Source organism: Lycorma delicatula, chromosome 9 (genome assembly GCF_047948215.1).
Source record: "Lycorma delicatula isolate Av1 chromosome 9, ASM4794821v1, whole genome shotgun sequence".
NCBI lineage: Eukaryota > Metazoa > Arthropoda > Insecta > Hemiptera > Fulgoridae > Lycorma > Lycorma delicatula.
Window position 1 is genome coordinate 15,971,798 of NC_134463.1, and position 22,564 is coordinate 15,994,361.

The window sequence follows — 22,564 nt, forward strand, 5'->3', positions numbered from 1 at the left end:
TTTTTCTTAGGCACTGACCATAGAGTATAGATGTAATTTTATGTGGCAGCACATAGCTGTATCATTAATCTAAATGTACAAATCCATTCATTTCAGCCAGTCAATATTTTTTTTCATGAAAATCATATTGTATACTTTTATCAATAAATAAACCATACTTACTTTAGATAATTCTCTCTTACAGTTAATATTCAGTAACTGAATTATAACCACCAGTTTAAAATATAAATTCAAAAAAATTTGATGTGGACACCACATGACTTCCTTGTACGTTTATTAAATCACATACACACATTTTTTGCTGCACTTCATTTAAACTTATTTCATTTGAAAGTGAGATACGATCCTCCAATTCTTTAATAAACTAATTTTTTTTTTCGTTCTGAATTATTATTTATTGTAATTTTTTTTTAGTCACAGTCTAATAATTATTAATAAATCAATATATTTAAATTAAAAAAAAAAAGTTAAAAAGAAGGAGATGAAGTCTGATTCAAACCGATGTGGCTTCCAAATATTTGGATGCAACATCCAAATATTTCAGTAATTAAAATTTTATTTGTGTATAACACTGGAACCATTGAAAATAAGTACCACTTATGATATATCATTGAAAATCTCTCAATGAGAGCTTATTATTGCAGTTAAGAAAAAATTCAAAATCCAAACCTTTTGGTTTTTGGGCTTTTTTGGACACTTTTGGTCCAGTCGATTGCAATCAAAAGGTGAGGTGCACAACTAGATGTCACAACAATCCTAAATCCAAAATTTCAACATTCTACAGCTAATTGTTTTTGAGTTGCCGGCCTCCGTGGCCCAATTGTTTTTTTCACACACTACAAAATTCATTCATCTCATCCTCTGAAGAAAAACCTAACGGTGTTCCTAGAGTTGAAAAAAAAAATAGTTTTTAAGTTATGCGAGATATGTACTACAGACGTCACGTTGAAACTAGTCAAAGTGGATTCAGGAATGGTCAAAATGGATATTTCATTAGAATTCTGAAAACTGAAATTTTTCACGATCACAATACTTCCTTTACTTCATACAAGGAAGTAAAAAAGAGAAAGATTCAACACAGGTTTCAAATAAGGGAGAGTTGGAAAATAGAAAACTGATCAGAGAATAACTGTAATCTGTAATAATCTGAAAAACACAATTTTTATTCCAAAGCTCCGGACACTTTTGTGCCTATTTACTTATGTATTTTGGCCTGTATTTGGTCTTATAACTTTGGACCCCATTGACTGATTTTCTTCAAACTTGATAGATAGGTACTACCTTCAGGGAGAAAGAATATTAATTTTTTTTCAAAAAATTGGAAAAAGGGACATAAATTGTCTGGCTGAAATGAAATTGCAAAACTTTACTGGGAAGTTTTTTAGTAAAATAATTTTTTTTTAAGATCACAAATTACCAAACATTTTTATTTTATTCACCCCTTCCCAAAAAATAACTTTATATATAATATTTTTCTTCTTTTTAGCTATGTATTGCTCATAAAAGGAGTTAATGGGAGTTTTTTGCATCTATATTTTCTAAATCAATAAGCCTTCAAACCACAATAAAACCTTGTGCCCAGCCAACTTCAATGGTCCATAGTAACAAATCTTTCTAATTAAAAAAATTTAGTTAAAGTTTATTTTAAATTTAAATCCATCTTACAAGTTATCCATTCCATTAAAAATGTAAAACAACTTAATTTTTTGATAGTTCTTACACTCAGTATTTCTCGAAAAAAAATAGCCTAAAATTTTCATCACCTTTCCTAGAAAATAACAACTTTTTTTATTTAGAATTATGGCTGTATCTTTGTATTTTAAATAGTTTTAAAACTTTTTTTTTTAATTTATTTTTACCACTTAGGGATTATTTTTTTTTTTAAATAATTTTACCTAAATATTTCTCCTTGAGCATGGAAACCCCCAAATAAAAAAACAATTTTTTTACAATTTAAAATTTTTAATGTTTTGTTGAAAAGTAGTTAGTAAAATAACTATAATATTTCTCCCCTATTGGGGAGCTCCCAAATTAAAAAAAAAAAAATATCAAAAAAGATTTGTTAACTTTGATTTCAATTCATTTAAAATCAATTTTAGTGAATATTTTAATTATTAGATAAGCAATTCTGTTGCATGAACTCTTAAATTTTCAAAAAACCTAAAACATATTTTTTGAAATTGTAATGCTAATATGTTAATATTAAAAATTTTGTTTACAGCTTTATTTTGTGGCTTTATTTCATTATGGCTTCAAAAATTGATTTAAACATAATCAAACAAGTAGTTTATTTAATAAAATTGTATTTTATAGATCAATAATATTAAAATGTATTTCAATAAGAAAAACACTCTTTATTTCAAAGAGATTATTTTGTCATTAAGATACAAATAAAGCTAAAAATGTGAATCACGTTATTGTGTTTTTTTTTTCTAATAACTTGAGCAACGTAGCAGGGAAAGTTATGCAATTCATTGCCAGCTTTTTTTTTCTTTTTTGTGAGCAGTCAACTACTTTTATTTATTTTTTTTTTTTATAAACTAACTGTTGAAACAAGCTAATATTCACAACTGCTAAAACTGCAATGATTTAGATTAACTGTTTGCTTGTATCTTGCTTCCACATTTGTTTTAAAAACCAATTGAAAAAAGTCCACTTCAATTATTGTTGAGTAGTTATTTTGAAATTATAATTAATTATCTCTTTACCTTAAAGAATACTAAAATAAAAATAGTAATACAGTGAAATATAGCCCAAAAGAGAATAGGATAGACATGTAGCAATATAATTCACTATAATACCTAGGTGCTCTGTCTTCAAGATAACTGCACTAGAGGGAACTTTCTAATAAAAGAAGATGTGTGGGAACATAGTTCACAAGGTCCATAGCTGAAATGAACATACATATTGAGAAAATAAAAAGATCTGAGCCTGTATTCAACAATAACTATCTTATTCTTTTTCTTCCGCTTTGTAAGGATGTTTCGTACAAATATTTCTGTATTTATCTGTAATAGTAAAAGAATAATTCTCATAAATCTTTTCAAAAGAAAAATATCAATAGCATTATTAAAAAGATTAGAAAATATTTTAAATTTGTTGTTAATTTAAAACCTTACCATGAGGGCAGTATTTCACTAACAAACATCATCAAGTAATTAAATAGTTTAAACATATTTATAATAAAATATTTAACCTTATTGTACTTTGATCATTTGGTTCTTCTTTTTTCTCAATTTATGTAAAAAAACGTTAACAGAATATGATACGTAATTAAATATGATATATTTTGATTATTTAATGTCAACTCTATTAGTGTCTATCAGCGCTAAAACCATGTATATTAGAAATTAATAAAGTGTTCTACCATGACATACATCATATCCAAGAATGACTCAAAAATGCATTCATCCTATGCCAAGAATCCATAGAAAAGTGAAAAAACATAAGTAGTTTTCTATTGCCTTCATTGTAGAATAGAAAACAGTGGTTTTCTATTGCACATCAGCATGTCAACTCCCACCAAAAATATATAAGTGGAGTTCAGCCCTACAAATGAAATCTTCACTCGTGTCAGTGCAACAGGAATTGGTTATGCAGTGCAGTGCACATCATTGGTCTAAATGAAAATACCTCTGTCAGGCACCTCTTCTACATCAGCCACTTTACATGCATCACAACCATTAAGACTGAGTTACAGTATAAAGCAACAAGTCAATATGTCATTTTATGTTTTAAGCATTACTTTACATATAGTGTCTCCATTCAGTTAAGGGTAAAAACTATGATAAATATGTTTCAATAAGTACTGCATGATCAAAGAGAATCAAGAATAAACACTATGTAGTTGTCAGAGATTAGAATTTTAATACTACCTAAGAGGTTTTTTCAGTACCTACCATTATTTCAAACTGGGTGTTTCTCCAAGCAATACTAAAAAAAGTAAAATAGATTAGGAGTTTTAGAAAACAGATTTTTCAAAGAACAGCATTTTTTTCAAGGAGAAAAACGAAGCTATTTTAATAATATATATTTGTTATTAATTTAATATATATTTATAGTTATAGTTTAATATATATTTATTAATAACAATATAATAATATATTTGGTTTAATTTTCTAAGATTAAGTTTGCTTTGTGTGTTTTTTTTTAATATAAATAGAATTTACATTTTTTGATAGATTCACATCTGCTAAAGTAATTTGTTTGGCGAGTAAAATAATTATTAACTTTTTTCTGAACTGTTTTTATTTAGTCACCTAATTTTAAGATAAATGAGTATATTTATTAATATTATTAAAATATAATATTAAGATTTCAATTTTTTCTTTCTTTAAGCACTAAATTTAAAAATAAAAGGTTTTATATTTGTTTCTTATAGATTAAAATAAAAGTTTTCATTAAAAATAAGCTATAAAATTATTATTATCAAATAAAAGAAAACTGATTTGGATTGTTTTTGTATTTACCTAAAAAGCTTCAAGCTCCAAAGGGAATATGGAATGAAAATTTTATAGTGTATAACAAATATTACTATTATTAATATTAATATCATTATCATATTACCATTTAATGTGTGACACAATATCTCAAAATTTCATTTAACATATCTGAAATTGAATCTTTAAAGCTGACTGAGTAAAACAAAAACAAGCTCTAGACTGCTTGTTGTTCGCAGATATATATATATATATATATATATATTATACCTAAATCTTCTAAATTATGTATATACATTCTTGTTATTAAATATACAGACTTGACTTTGAAATAACCTTGAAATTGTTTAAACAAAATTGAACATTTACATGTTTGTTTTCTTCTTCTATGAAACAAATCAACCTGTTCTTGAAATCTTTTCCTAAAATTAAATATTTTTAATTATATAGATGAAAACTTTAAAAAATATAACAGCTGGTATTTACATAATTAAGATAGAAGGATTTACTCACAATAAAAATGTCATACTTCATTTTTTTCTACCATATGTCTACATGAATGTAAACATCAAGGCATTTCAGATCTCTTTTGCAGTCCCAACAGCCTTTATAATTCTAGTAAAAAATTCATTGCAAGTATTAATTTCAACAATACAGTATCTTTGAAATTATTATTACAATGAAACACTACCTACTTATTCGAAATAGAGCTATATCAAATGAATTTGCATAAACAGTAGAATAGCAGTCTGTTCCAGACAGCCAGTTGTGACATGTTGTACTACACTAGTGGCTGCTGCTAGTTGCGATAGGACAGGAAAGCTGTAATTTATAAGAGTGAGGGAGCCTAATCTTGCCCACCTTGGCTAGAATCTATTACTGCAATTAATTTGGCTGCGACTGTGAATTGCCAAATGGAGCTGCGCCAATGCGTTAACTGGATATTCACTCCTATGACCCGATCTGCTACCGCAAAACATTTACATCTCTAACCCTGTTCTTCATTTACTTCCTGCACTCTACCGTAGGTCCCACCCTCTATACTTTCTAACTCTCTCTTTCTCTCTTCTCTTGTCACACTATGCTGTCCACCCTCTTTACAATAACTGACTCCACCTCCCCCACCACAACCCATTTATCTGCAGCTCTTTTGCATACCAATTTCTTTCAAAATGAACTGATGTCATCCTTTCATAGTAACAACAAAAGGTTTACATAAAATAATGACTTCACATTTTCATAATACAAAAAGCAAACACCATAGTCAAACCAGCTGGTTCAATTATGTGATGAAAATATTATATATTTACTAGTTGTAATTATAATACATGAAACACTAAAATATATTTTTGAATAATTTAAATATGTTACTCAATATTAAAAAAATAAAATCAGTTATAGTACAAAGTAAAATTTTTTTAATAAATCATTTTTTTCTTAATTTTCAGTCAAATTAATCATAATTACATTATATATTTATATTAAATTTATATTACATATATTTACATTTATATTAAAGTGCAAAAGTAATTTGAGACATACTTTTAAATATTAAAGAAAAATATTACATATTAAAGAATTGGTTGTGATAATGAGATTAAAATTGGTAGTTATTATTAAAAAAAAATATCTTTTATACAATTCATCATTTTTTATTGTTTACAAGTTGCGAAGGTGATTTTCTATAAATTGCTCAGGAATCTGAGGGTTTTTGTCAATAAAATATTAATACATAGTACCTTTCAAAAAGTTATGAATTCATGTATTGATGGAACTTATAGAAATAGAAAAGTTCTGTTGTCTATAATAAGAGATGTTTAACAGTTTGAGCAAGAAATGTAGGAGTGTCATGTAATCAACATTAGCACACCCAAGGATTTTTACAGTCGTATAGAAACAGTTTTACATATTGGGGTGAATACTTGATTTGCACATTCATAAACTGAATTACAGGGCAATATATAATTCTCCATTATATAATTAGGATTTGGGTTTAATCCTTTATTCTTGACTCCCACTGAGTCTTTGATTTAACTGCCATCTCATAAGCTAAATTTCATAAATGAGTCTCTTGCCTTATATACACTTTGTATAAAATTTTCTATATATAACTATCTGTTCAGATTTGTAGCTTCCAGTTCTATAGCCTGAATGTTTTGAATAAATTGTACATTGAATTATTGAGAATTTGAAAATATTTTAATAAATAAAATGGAAGAAACATTGTTTAATATTCTAAGTTAATTAGTTTGAGGATATATTTTTTTTTTATTTTTATAATTATATTTTGGTTTTTAATTGAAATTTAACTATAATTGAAGTATTATATACCAATCTCAGTATTGGATTGGTGGTATCTCAGCCTTCATCCTGAGGTCCTGGGTACGAATCCCCTGGTTAGCAATGACATGCTAACCATAAGATAAGATTAAAAATTGTTATTTCTTGTTTCAGAGGCACTAGCTTTGAGCTTACATGATGAATTAATCATAAAAACCAGTTAAGTAATAACAGTATTACTGGTTACCTACATAATAGTAATACGGATGGTTATATAAGCTATAGTTTAACATAATTCACATAGAAATCAGTGTATATGAGAGCTTTTATTTCTATATTTAAGATAATATTATATTCCTCTTGCATCTAAATATATGATGTAACATTGAAATAAGTATGAGGTAGTACATTTGACAGAATACTTTTATACAGACATGTTTTTTTCTAACCAGAAACTTATATATTGGTGATAGAAAAAAGAAACTGAAAACTCTATTTTTAAATTGAAATTATAGTTTTTATTTTTTACAAATATATAGCCAAATTATAAATAAACTACAAAATGTGTATTATTAATATTTAAATTATTAATAGAACTGGCAGAAGAATAAATGCATTTTTTTTTTATTTTTATACTGTTTCTTGTAAAAAATTGAAAGCTAAAATTTCCTATTTAATATAATTAACTTCTCTAATAATACCTCTGTACACATCAAAACCAGCCAGTGCTATCAGCTAAAGAATGTAATAAATTATAATGCAAATTGGCTTACTTCCCAACAAAGCTGTGATGGAAACATTATCTTGTTGGATATTGAACTGCACAGATCATTTATCAAATATGAAAGATCAAGTGATGTAGCAAAATGGATAACAATAGTATTGTTTAAAAAATAATATATGTAAAGATAATAACTGTAAAGTTAAATTTATGTTAATTGTAAATAAAATATTATAAATATGGATTTTTAATGTAATGTGAATGTTTTAATGTCATGTTGGATAAAGGAAAATATAATTTAAAGCAATTTCTTTAATGCTGTTTAGTTCTAACAGGAAATTTTTTGTATCACTTTCTTCCTGTATTTATCAACATAGAAACCAAATATATTGTATCTTTCATTCATTAATATAATTTATTTAACAATAATAGTAGTAATGTTATTACTATAAAACTGTCTTCGCCCCAATTAAACCATATCGAGAGACTGACCCAATGACAATCAACACAAAGAAAAAAAGAATCTCATACCTTTTTCACAACCCTGTGACTACCAGAAAACAGGATTTTTAAATAACTAGAGCTGAGAAATATTGTAAATGTTTAATATTGTATATTGTTCCTTTCACTCATTCCTCATTTATTTAATAATAATAGTAGTAATGTTATTACTATACTTTTATTCTTTATATCAAAAAACAGGATTTTAAAACAATTAGTACTGAGAAATATTGAAGAGAAGATAAGAGGAAAGTGGATCCAAGAAATTAAGCAAGATCTTAAAGAAATTGGACCTGAAATTACAGATACAGAAAACAAAGATAAAATTAACACCTGCCTTAAAACTGACAAATTTACGACAGAAATCACACATGGAAAGGCTACAGGGATTTCAGAAGAACTGAGAAAATTATGATTGGAACAGATGAAAAAGTACTGAGCGGATTGCATGACTGTACAACCTTAGAAGAAAAAGTGAACATGGAACGACTCAAGTGATCCAGTGATTCAATTAACAACACATCTCACAAATAGTCAACATGAGAATGTAGACAAAATTACAATCAAGATTCCACTTGATTTATATTCATACGTATCAACCTCATTCATCCTCTGAAGTAATACCTTATGGTGTTCTGGAGGCTAAACTGAAAAAAAAGAATATCACCAATTAACAAAAAAAAATGTAGTAATGTTAAGAGGGGAGTTTTTAAGAAAATATCAAAGAAATTCATAAACTAATTTTGAATTTCATAGAAGAATCAGTATATTTAATAATATATTCTTACGCTTATTACACAATCAATCAAGAATTATATTTATTTTATAACATATCAAAAACAAATATTTATTGCTTGAATACATTAGATACTGCTCATCTTTCAAATTTAACCTCAAACAAATAATTATTCCAATTAAGGCGTATATTTTTACCTACATTCTATCAGAGACAAGCAGGCCACTCAGGTCCAAGAAAATTATTTGGATTTTAACTGTAGCCTTCACTAATATCACCATGCAGTGAAAAAGGAGATTACTTTTGGTAGTGTAAAATTTGCTTTTAATTCTGTTCAATACTTTTCCAACACACAATGGTATATTTATTTTTATCACTTATTTTATAATTTAATTTGTATATTTATTATATGTGATGTATTTATTATTTTTTTTATTTTATAAGTTTATTTTCATGTTGATAATTCTTTAGAGTAAATCTTGATTTGGTTTATCAATAACATTATTATTTTATTCTATAAATTTTTTTAAAATTATTATTCTGCTGATCTTTGTAGCAGAGTGCAGCATCACTGCCTTTCATATGAAGGTTCCTTGTTCAAGTGTCGTCAGGTAAGTAAATTTTTTACTTACAAATGTTCATTATAATCCACCAAAATAATTGTTACTGGGCAACACCCTGTTGCTGAATAAGTAAATATTTGATTTATTGGTGTTACAATTAGTATAAATATAAGCTCCGTTTAGTTACATGTAATATGCATTAGGATATGTGGAATATTAATATATTATTAAAGGTCTCTTACAAAAAGTTATTTCTGTTTTACTTCTTTAAATTTCTAGCGGTTTTATATATGCATTCACATTCATTATTATGTTTTAAATTTATGTAGTTTTTTACACCATATTGCATAAATGTTGACTGTATTTGTCCACACTAACATGTTTTTGTTTACTTAACATAAGATATATTAATATTTTTCATGATATAAAAATTTTGATGCAGATACTACTAATAGTAAATGTTCTTAATTTTTGAATGTATCTAGTTATGTATGAGAGTAGGTAAGAGAATAAGTTTCTTAATGTCAGAAACCTTTTAATAATTTTTACAGAAATATTTTTAAAATAACACATAAATGTTTTTTAATATAATTTTGCATATAAAATTAAAAAGAATGCATTTTCACTTTTTATTTTATTCTGAAAGTTTATCAACAATTGTTCTTCAACATTAATTGATGTTCTGCCTGCTGGCAGGTCCCTTACACCACTGCTGCCTCCATCCATCCCTCTCCCAACCATCCTCCTTAGATCCCTTATTGTTTTCAGAATTCACCAAATCTATTAACTTCATCCTTCTGCTTCCTTGCATTTCCTTTCAATGCAGTTGTCAACCACATTCCTCTAACCTCCTCACCTTGTCCTAACAAGTTTCCTTTTCTTTTGTACACTTCCCACATAAGTAGTCTTTCTTCTTTAATCCTGTTTATTATTTCTTCATTTCTCACTTAACCTTCTATCTTACTTTCTCCATCCTTTTCACATCCTTTCCACATTTCAAAAATCCCATTCCTCTTCCTCATTCTCCAAGCTTCACTTTTACACAACAAGACACTCCATTTGCAGCATTTGGTTAATCTCAAACTCTAAGTCTAGAATTTTACATAACAATTTTTTTTCATAATAATTTCCTCTTCTTACTGAAGGTTTCCTTTGCTATTGCTATCCTTCTTTTTATTTCCTTTGCACTCTTCTATTCCTCTCTCACAATACTCTCTAAATATCTGTAAATTTAAATAAAATGCATTTATCTAAACATAAAAATCCATGAATAAAAACCATTTCAGTAGAAAATTGAAACTTACTGATTAAACTAATTTTACACTTCACACTTTATACAACCAGTATTTTTTTCCTGTGCTCTTCTGTCAGTTACCTAGAGTGTTACCTGCTTCATATGTTTTTTATCATAAATGTTCATGAACAATTTTTCTGAATACTCATTGTGAAAGATTAAATTTTACTTCCAAACTTTTCACCATTACATAGTCATTATTGTGCAAGTATTTTGTGGTTATCCGTACAAAATCTGCTGACTTGGAAGAATGCCTGCTTCTTAGTTCATCCATCACCCTTACTTGACAAAATTCAGAATACTAACATAGCACTAGCTGCACCCTCATCACATAAGTCGTAAACTGCTAAAGTTTACAATGAATTTAATGGTACTGTTCCTTTTGCCCACAGAAAATGGACAACAAATTTCAGTTCTTAAATTTCACTCTTCAATAAACCTCAGTTTCTTCTGTACAACCTCATTTAGTGTTGAGATGATTTATATGATATAAGCTCCATTATTCTGTCGCATAAACAGCATGCATACATGCAGCAGCATTCTAATATGCCCAGAAATGGCAGCAACTATTTCGGCATAAAAAATATTCTATATTAAAGCAATCAGAAAAGTTATGAATGTCATTACTAAGTTGAATAATGTAAAATAACTTACATAACGTAGAGATGTAAATATATTATAGAGTGGCATGCCTCCATGGCGCGAGTGGTAGCATCTTAGCCTTTCATCCAGAGGTCCCAGGTTTGAATCCCGGTCAGGCATGGCATTTTCACACACATTCTTTCTCTGAAGCAGTACCTAACGGTGGTCCCAGAGGTTAAACAAAACAAAAAAAAATAATAGATTGGCATGCACACTTTTAAGACTACAAAAAGTTTGATCTAAGTGTGTTAACTTGCAGGAGTTTTTATATTTTTTTATATTGTTCACGCAGTAATCATATTTCAAATTAGACATTAATTAAACTTCTTCCCCACAGTATTTTAGGATTACATATGATAATTTATCATGAACCAAAGATTTATTATTTAGTTTGAAAATATAAACTTTTGTAAACACAAAAGTGATACCATATACTAGCATCAGCTATTTTTGGCTGTTATATACTTTTTTTTTTTTTTATTATTAGTTATATTTTTGTATCTTTCATGATGTTCAAGTACCATGCGATAATTTCATTGTGCACATCATGATACACTAAAATTTATACACTGTAATTCCACTATGGGCTATAATAGAGAGATAATCACATTTGATTTGATTCGTGGAATGTAGTTATGCGTAACTGGTAACTGATCTTACAGTAAGTATTGGAAATGTCCACTATTTTCCTGAAGGCAGGTTCAAACCCTGCACACCATATTTTTTCACACCCTTCGTAAGACATCAGGGCTAATGGAATTTATCTCTGCTGTAATGGCTTGCTCCAAGTCTTGTAGAGTACATGGGTTTGCTCGATTTATACATCCTTTCCTTTCTTAAAAACCGCAGAGAAAGAAGTTTGTTGATGATAAGTCAGGGGAATGAGGGAGCCACAGAGCTTTTGAGATCATGTGCAATTACCAAACATTTCTTCCAAAAATTTTATGATATTTTTGGATGTATGGCATATTGCTCATCTTGTCGCAGGTAACAGTAGTGTTCATCAGGCTGAAGAAGAGCTACAAATTGCATAATTATATCTTGGTATGCCGGACTGTCAAGGGTTTCATAAAAAAAACTCGCACACCAAACCTGTACTTCTTTGAGTGCAGCGGCAATTCATGTAAGATGTGTGAATTTTGTATTGACCAATATCTGTTGTTCTGACAACTGATGTAACCACTGTAAAAATACGCCTCATTTAAAAAAGACATTATCTAGTATGCCAATCCCATTACTTTCTTTTTTATTATTTTCTTTTCTTTTTAGTGATTGATAAACCACTGGCAATACCTTACTTTTTTAACAGTGTCTGAGAGTTTCAGTTCATGTATGCAATGTATTCAGTATGCATGTAGTCCTAATTTCTTCATGGCCTTTTGTGCACTCCCGTACAATGTTCTTGTCTGAAATGATAATTTACATAAACTTTTCTTTGGAGACTGTTCAAGTAATGCAAGTATCTCTTCAATTTTCCCTTCTGTCAATTATGAAGTAAGCCTATTCTTCTTCTTTTCAGCAACAGTTATGGTCTCTCAATAGCAAATGATGATTCGTGTACTGTTGAGTTGTTTGGCGCAGGTGCAACTGGATATCCAACACAAAATTGTTCTTTAACGTAGTCATGTGATCTAATGATGTAGGTTCCTTGCTTCCAAAGTACATCTTAATAATAAACCCCCACTGTCTTATTGAAAACGGCATGTTTATTCATAAGGAACACACCACACATTTTGTAATCACAAAGACCATGTGCTCTGTATGTACAAAAACAATTATTACATATTACACGCTGATGCCATCAACTGTTAGGTTAGGTAACTCTGTAGCCACCAAATAGACAAACATCAACAAACTTTCAAAAATTGCTAAAATGCGGTTATGAAAATGATTTATTAATGTCAGTGTGCTCAAGACAGATGATGTGGGCAATAAAATGATCGCATTATGAAGATGTGGTCCTTTTTATGAATATGTAGAATATTAAAGTATTGTCAGTGCTGATAAATTTGTCTTTTTGTGCCAATGAGATGATTGGCAAACATTGACTATGTTATTGTATAGGACCAGGGATTTTAAAGGTTCATTATATCTTTGCTTGAAACTGCTTCCTATTTGAACAATAAAGAGCATTGTGCAGTCAGATCAATTTAGTTTATGTAAGGGAGGCATTGTGTTTGTTCAATGACTGTGTTGTTTATATATTGATTTGCATTTATTTTTCAAATTTATTATATTTTTAGTGCCCTAATTATTGAACTTACTTCTTCTTTTGTAGTTTGTTCTGAACCTATTTTAGAATAGTTTGTGAAATTACCTCTAAAAAAAATAGAATCTTTGTTTTATGTTATTATCTTATTCAATAACTATGTTTGAAGATGCTAAACGAATAGCTGACTTCCCTTTTATCTGGTAAATGTTCTTTAAAAGCTTCAATTATAATCACTACTTTCTAAATTAACAGTTTTTCTTTCCTCAGTTACTTTCCATTTTGCTTAATAATATCTTGTAAATCTTTATACCCTAAAGGTATTTTATATTTTTATTTTCTTACTTTAGGTAAAACCACCAGTAGTTGACACTGCTCTAGTAGTAGACACCTACAACAAAAAAATACAATAACAAGAGAAACAAAGGTGCCAGATGATTAATATTTGTCTGTCTGTGTAGTGTAGCTGTCTAGTGGTCGGTATGTGAACTACTGTACCGCCATCTTTAGCAGCAGTCTCACCACGATCATCTGATGACAACAGTGCATGTGTTTTAATTGATTGTTGTAATTAAGTTGTAGAGTTTGCTAAGAACAGGCTGAAAGGTAAGCATTGCAAATTTAAACACAATTGTAATTTTGATTAAGAAGGTATTTAGTACTTTGTTTTAGACTCTTAAATGTACATACAGTTATTTAAAAATAACCAAAAAATTTTAAAAAATGGCTATTGAGCGTCATGTCAACTACTGAAACTTTACATGACATAATATTGAGTAGTTGACACGGGGTGTCAACTTGTGGGTAATAATATAATTTGATAGTTCTGCTTTATTTGAGTGTTATTTAATTGTTTACAAAGCAAAATCGTGTATTATAATCTCCAAAAAATTTTCAAACTATCGTATCCAATAGTTGACAGGCGGTGTCAACAATTGGAGTCACAATGTGTCAACTTCTGAATTACTCCCTCTTTCATTTTCAGATGCCTCCAACTAAGGGAAATTTTAGAAATTATACACAAGGGGCAATGGAAGCGGCTGTGAAAGATGTAAGGTTGCATAAAACGCCATATAAAGCTGCAGCCAAAAAATTTAACGTTCCAAGGGTCACTTTAAAGTACAAGGTGGAAGGAAAACACCCAATTGACAGGTAACACAGCTCTGTAAGTTTTTATGTCCAACTTAGGAGTCTACATCCTAAACATAGTGTCAATAAGACAGCAGCGCTGCATTTTTATCCCTACACCAAAATTGGTTATTTGTATTAACTTAAATCAACTTTATGAATTGGCTAGTTTAGGATGTTCAAGACTTCGGAACCTAGTCTTAATAGAGCCACTTTACATAGTATGTGGCTACCTAACTTAGTCCTTATTTTGCTAACTAAGACTGATTATACCTTTTTTAGGAAAATGGGTCCAGCAGCCATATTGAGTACAGGAGAAGAAACCACTATCAGGAATTGGATTTATAGCATGGCCCGTGCAGGATTTCCTGTTACAATGCAGGAGGTTGTCTTCAGTGTGCAGCGCCTTTTAAAAGAGTTAAAGAGGACAAACCTGTTAAAAGATAGCTGCCCAAGAAAATCATGGATGAAAAGATTCATAAGAAGGAATCCTGGGATAGCTGTTCGTATGTCACAAAACCTTACCACATCAAGGGCTGCTGTGTGCAAGGAAAGCCTTTGTAATTGCTTTAAAGAATTAGAGACATTCTTGGTTGAGAATAAACAAAAAGACATTTTACAAGATCCAAGAAGAATCTTTAATACAGATGAAACAGCTTTTTTTTTAAACCCAAAGGGTGGTAAAGTTTTAGAAAAAAAAGGGGACAAGACAGTATATCAGCAAGTAAATCCAGACGAGAAAAAATGTCTCACAGTCCTTATTACAGGTAGCGCAAGTGGTGCTGTACCTTCCCCAACAGTTTTGTATAAATATAAAAGGATCCCACAGGAAATTGTAGAGAATTTCCCTCCAGCATGGGGCTTGGAAACAACAGAGTCTGGTTGGATGACTTGCGAGCATTTTTCGAGTTTTTCGCTGACATTTTCTACCCAGGCTGAAGAAAGAAAATATTCCTTTGCCAGTTGTTCTTTTTGGGGATGGGCACTCATCTCATCTGAGTTTGCAAGTGAGCCAGTTTTGTGAAAAAAATGGCATCATTCTCATCGCACTGTACTCAAATGTGACACATCTCTTGCAACCGATGGATTTTTCGGTTTTCAGGACTCTTAAAGAGCACTGGAAGAAGAAAGTACATGAATGGAGGTTATCCAATTTAGAGGCTCCAGTCTTAAAGAAAAAAGATTTCCCTAAACTTCCGAAAGAAGTTATAGACAATGTATTACAAGCGACTATCCTGGAAAATGGTTTTAGGAAATGTGGATTGTTTCCATGGAACCCAGAAGCTATCACTCTCCCGTTAAACATTAAAGGCGATAATCAAGTCACAAAAGCCGAAGAACGCAGATGATTTTTAAAAGAAGGGCTTCGGTTTCTCAATCAGAGTATTCCAGAAAGCAAGCTCAAAAATATTTTGTAACTGTAATACAAATAAAGAGTAGGAGGAAAAAGATTTTTCACTCTTTGAACTGTGGCAGAACACAAAACTAGAACTAGAAAGTAGTTTGTTAAATGCATCTGGTCCTACTAATGAGCCTGACAATCAAAGCATTGAGGATGGGGACCTGTCATCTGCAACACTTACTCCTGGTGTTAGTCTGCTAATCATACCACTGATTACAATCTGTCATCTGGAACAAACAATCCTACTTGTATCGATAAGCCTGCTAAAGATAGTATTAATCATACTGATATTTGTCAAGCTGGAACTTCTTCAGTATCCACAGAAATCCCCAGCCCCTTCAAAAGACAATTTTTTTCCAGAAAGACAAGAACGAACCGAAACAAAAACGATCTATGAAGGAAAAAATGCCTGCTATTGTCTCAGGACAGCTGTGTCAAGAATATTTTAGAAAGAAGTTGGCAAAAAAGGAAGAATTAGAAAACAGAAAACTGGAACGTGCTGCTGAGAGACAAAAGAAAAAAAATCTAAAAGAAAGAGCAAAACAACATAATGTTCAGCAGCATAAGAAAAGGACCACAAAGCAGATGCTTCATTACGAAGACAGCTCTGACTCTGACACGGATGAAATGCCGTCCGACAGTGACAGTGATTATAAAGATGAGAGCGATGAGGAAAACATACACGGGAACAACCTTAAGAAACCAGTAGAGAGAAAAGTAGGGGAGTACGTAGTCTTTTCCTATGAAGAAGAAAATAAAAAGTGTCAACTACTAAATATTCTTGTTTTCCCTTGGTGTCAACTACTGAACCTGTCCCCTTTTTTTTAAAAAATAAATAAATTTTTCACATTCATTTTACTAATTTTATTCTTGTGACAATATAATAGAGGAATAGTTTGTGCAGCTATGAGTAATTTTAAGTTTTCCCTATAGTGAATTCGGTCGAAGCAATGTTAACAAACAGGCAAATAAATCCTTAAGGTAACTACTGGTGGTTTTACCTAATAGGAATTAGATTTACTTATTTTTTGTTTTAACCCTTGGATCAGTAAAAGCTACAAATTTACAAAAGGTTACATTTAAAAACATATCTATTAATATTTGTGGTGTATTTTGAAGCAATGATGTACATGTTAGAGCTACTTTTTAAATATTTTCTGGCTGGATTTTGAACAATATTTTCCAAATTAACTTCTGTTAATAAAAACAAATTTTACATTCCTTACCCTCCTTTAATAACTATTTTTTTCACTAATTGAGTTCATTAGTAACTACAACATTAATGAAATCATTTAATTCTCTACTATAGATACTAATTTTGATTACCATGAGTTACTTTACATAATTTTTCTTAAACTTAATTTAACTCCTTTTCGTGTTTGTACACGCTTCTTTAAAAAAGAGTTTTTAGGTATTGAATTTATTTTGGTTTTTCAACTGGTGATTGTATATACGCCACACAATCAAATCAACTAATTTACAGCATAATAAAAAATTTTCCAGATTTAAGTTGTTTTCAGTGAAATGTTTTCTTTTCAACTTTTAATTTATTCTATTCTCTATGAATTATTTTCTTTTTCTCTGGTTTATCATGTTTAACAAGTATTTTATTAATTATTAGATCAGTTCTTTGATTCGCCAGAACCAAATTACTTATTGTATTTCTAAATGAAGTATCATTTACAAGTAAATGAGTATATAAATGTAGTATCGTATATTGTGGGTTCCAACTTCTGCCATTAGAATCATCTTTAGTGAAGTATTTCATTTGATTTATAACAGGTTCTATGACACTGTTCATAGAGACACTTACTTTAAAAGCAGTAGTGATTTAACTGTAACTTCACAAGTTACAGTTAAATCACTACTTCAGCACTTACAACTGTCTACAAGATGCAATATGTTTTTATGTTATCAAAACATCCCCATAACTTCTGATAAGATTAATTTTATCAAATAGCTTGCTTAAAGAAATACTGTTTGACAACAATTTACGTTCATGATTGATTTTTTTATGTTTTACGTTATTTTTAATCATTTTAATTTTCTGTAACAAAACCTTCTTTTTGAAACCTTTACAACTTTACATTTACAACTTTTTATGATCTTATAATAATTTAAAGTTAATTTGAGTGACAATGATTGTTAATCTGCATCTAACTTTTCTTTCTGTTTTTGTTTATTCATTAATTCTCTCTTATTATCAACAAAATATATAACTAGTGCCACATATTGAAAATTTATTTTCTTTGCTGTAAGTTTTTGTTTAATGATAAAATTTTTAAATAAAAATAAATCCACATTTATATTTATTATTACTTTTTAAATATATATAAGTAGCTATGTTTATGCTTACTAAATTAAAGCATTAAACAAGAAATGTTCAAATATATGTTAATATTTTAATATTTTTGTATTAGAAACATCTTAATTGATAATCATTGCCAAATACTGAGGAAATAGTAATAAAATATGTCAAGTAAATAAATGAAAAGAATAATAATGAGATATTTATTATTAGTTACTTATTTAAGCAATATTATCAACAGACTGATGTCCAATAATAGTCACTGTGATGGATGGCAATTTATTTTATAGAATATAAAAAATGTCATGCCTGATTGGGATGAACCTCTGGATGAAAGGCAACTATGCTTTCAGGCACTCTGCCTGAGAGATCAGCAAATAATAATAAGTTTTTTATTTGTTAATTAATATTTATTTATTGGGGAATTTTCCTCAGTATTTAGTGATGATGATAAAATATTATTCATTCATTAAATATTATTTTTAATTAAATATTAATTTATTTAATAAGAGAAATTAATTGAAAATGTAACAAAATTCAAAAGTTAGATGTAGAATAGCAAATATTGTTACTCAAAACTAAGTTTCAAAGAGAAGGCTTTGTTGGAAAAAATTAATATATTCAAGAGTGTTTAATTTAGGTTTTTCAAAAATCTGTGTTAAACATGTCAAGGTTAACATTTAACCCTAGCTAATAAAATTACCAAGATTCTTATTCTGTTATGGATGTTAAAAAGGTGTTCCAAAACTTTCAGACTGTCAGGGATGCAGTTTATCATGCCCATCATAATCGTTCCTAATTGTTGTTATTACTGGTTTTTATCTTTAATTAAGATTATTATTAACGGTTTATTAAAATAATTTTTTGTTTTCAGGTTTTTGGGTATCAACTGCTATGATCATTAGCCCTTTTCCCAAACAAAAAAATGAAAAAAAGGAAATAAAAACTTTCCCACACTGATAAAATGAAACGAGAGATTATTTAAAACATCTTCTAAAATAAATATGTTAGAAAACAAAGATTACAAACAAAAATAAGCATAAAAAACATTGTGATTTCTAACTTCTATTGATTTCTAAATCACCTCTTGATTTCTAACTTCTCTTTTATTTATTGTCTAGGTTTACCTGCAGGCCATCCGTTTTTACATCTTTTTTTCCATCCTCTTACAGCTTCCATTTCCAAGGACATTGTAGCTGAAATTTCTGAGATGGAATTTTTTTCTTCCAATGCCATTGATTGTGGTGGAGAGGATGCTCTAATGCTAGTACCAGATGACCCCAGCCCAAGTGGTATGGAGAATATTGCATTCAATTCAAGACTGGATGCACTCCCCTCTGAGACTTTTTGGGCGGCTGAAATGCTTGCCCTCTCTTCTGTAGACCTGTGTGTTTTTGGAGTTCCACAACTTTCTTTTCAACAGTCTCTCTATCTAGGATTTTTTCTCTATCTTAAGTTGGACCTGCATCCCACAGGCTCAGACTTCTCCTGCATTCTTGCTATACCTTCCTTCACCTTGTGATTGTTAAAAGGAGTATTTGGCTTTTTCAGGTGTCTCCTCCGTATTCTTTGGTACAACATCCATTGGGTTTGTATCTTGGTAGGTCTTGCTTGCTCTTCAGAGAGAGAGAGAGAGAGAGCGAGAGAGAAGCTTTCATTCTACTATCTATGATTCTTTCAGTCATAGCTGCAAGACTTGGTGCTAGAGAAGAAAGTAGTTGTTCTGCGTTGACCTTTGGTGATAAAGGTGTAGCAGTTGCTTGTGCATAAGTTGATGTAAATCAAAGTGTTCAATTTCTAGCAATTTTTCTTGCTTCTGGATTACTATCTTTTTGTAGTTTTTCATCTCCTGAATATCAGTTTTCATTTTATAGACCATTAGGGCAGTTTCTAGAATGACAGTTATGTTGCTCCTTACAGTTAACACAGAGTGGAGGACTCTGCATGGCTCACTTGAGACTAAACACACCACATTCGCAGATGTGCTGCCTTTCACATCTCAGTGCAGTATGTCTAAAGCACTAGCATTTGAAACCTGCATTGGCTGCAATTTAAAAGCACACACATCCAAACGATGTATGCCAGCATGCAACTTCTCAGGCAAATTGAGTCATCAAATGTCACTGCACATTAGAAGCAGAAGGAAGAACCTTACCATTTCTTCTCATGGTCAATCTTCAGCACTCAGTTACACCTTTACTTGATAGTTCTTCAACTATTTCTTCATCTGAGCCATGAGTAGATTCCGACAAATAACTACAACCTCTTTGGATGAATTAAGGGTGTTGTGTGGTTGTACAAGCATGGAGAATTAACCAATCTTCTTCAATGCAAGAATTTTGTTCATTTGGCCATCATTTACAGTCTCTAGTTACAGTCCATTAAAGGCTTTTGCAACTTTCTTTTACAGGGCCTTCAATACATACAGTAATCTTGTAAGCAATCAAGAACAGACTCACTTTAGTGAAGTTACCATTTTATCACAATACAATGTAACAACAAGATGTTACAATGTAATTTATGTTACAATACAATGTAGTATATGTTACAATGTAATCACAAGATGCCTGGGACATCGTGGGGTGTACTCATTCTTCCAAATAGCTGCACTTGACTTCTGAGTTTGTTTCTTATTCTCACCGAGTCCTTTTTTCGTTTCAATTTTGCATGTGGTAAATCAGCTGTATCTAGATGAGGGTTTTTACATGAACTCTCAACCACATTTGGTTGTTCAAGATTTTGCATGTAAGGTTTATCCCTTCTGTAGCAAGGCTAGCCATCAGGGTACACCCCACTACAGGATCACCAACCCTGGAGGTCTGGTCCAGTTCTTCGATGGAACCAGCATATGTCCTATCTGAGAATGTATGTACAATCTCTATACTAACTCCAGGCCCCTACTCATAGAAGCTTTCAGGACTCCCATGCACTGGCATACATGGACACTGTACTACATGTTTGCTATCACAGAAGGCATGTGGACAATGGAAGGGTCTCTGTTCACTTGCAATCACATTGATCCTGGTCGCACTGCACCACTTCTGGAAGTGATATGTCCATTTCTAAAAAAAAATTTTAAATGTACATGATCTGCAAGTAGTTGAAAAATCCAGTCTGAAAAGTAACCTGAACATAAAAGTCAGGTTAAATAAAAGATCACATTTCCAAGGAAATTACTTGGACGCCTGTTAGCCAGCTGTATGTATTGTACAGCTGTTGCTACACTTTTCTTGGTAACATCTATCTCCTGTCAATCTTATGTTGATGGTTGCTATATCAGCTTTCGAAATCAATTAAATAAAAGAATTAAAAAGCAGAAGAATAAATGTTATAATGATAAATTAACTCTGCGTTAGGGAAACATTAAAAATACCTGGAATATTATTAATAACGTATGTGGAAGTTTCTTTCTGGACATGGTGCTTTTCAAGATAGGTTGGCCAGACTTGGTTTTATTAATTCAGGCTTGTATCGAGAGTGTAGGGCCATTGTTGATGTGCACCATGTCTTACATGTCTGCCCCATGTACGAAGTTGAATGTACCAAAATAGCTACATAGCTTGCAAGGATCAATTCTGGTTTTGATCTGCAAGTTTATTGGAAAAACAAACGGGAATGGAATGTAGTTGCTGGCTTCCTTGGATTCTTAGTCCTGAGGAGGATGGCTGAGGGGTCTGATGCTGTTATAGATGTATAGATAGAATAGTAACCAGGGTGGCTAGGAACCCACCTGGATGCTTACTTCGCCAAGACAGGCATTTTGGCATCGAGCCCCAGTTAGCTGAGATATTCGCCATTAGGATGAGAATGGATATGTGGAGAACTCTGTGATGGTGCTGTAATGTGGAAGGGTGCAGATATTGACCTTGCTCCCAAAAGTGAACCAGAACAGAAAGAAATAGGGTATATTTTTATTAGAGGCTTATTAAATTTGTGAATTTGTTTCTTGATTTTTAAGTAAATCAAGAAGACTTTGAGTAAATTAAATTGTAGGACAAAATTGTTGTTTTTGCAATCAACACTTTGTTTCGTTGGTATGAGCATAATATTTTTGGTGTTTAAAGACTCAATCAAGTAATGACCTGAGTTCATAGTCTAATTGAATTTAGATATAGAAAGAGTTTTTGTGTGAAACCTTCAGTGTTAGAGGAAGGTGTGGAGATTGTAGTTCCTCGAGTCAGTTAATTTGATAATTAAGGGTTGTAAGTTATGGTAGGTGGTCGTGGTTGGAAGAGGTCATATGAAGGCAATAGTAGGTTGTGTTAATACACTGATGGAAATGTCTGACATTTGCATCGGTGGTATCCTGACAGAGGCCAAATTGATGACTGTGTTGTGTTT

The 22,564-nt window shown here is 30.5% G+C and overlaps 1 pseudogene; it reads left to right on the plus strand.

Moving 5' to 3' along the window:
- Window positions 1-15,368: 15,368 nt before the first annotated feature.
- On the plus strand, window positions 15,369-16,312 carry LOC142330346 (uncharacterized; annotated as a pseudogene).
- The last annotated feature ends 6,252 nt before the right edge of the window (window positions 16,313-22,564 follow it).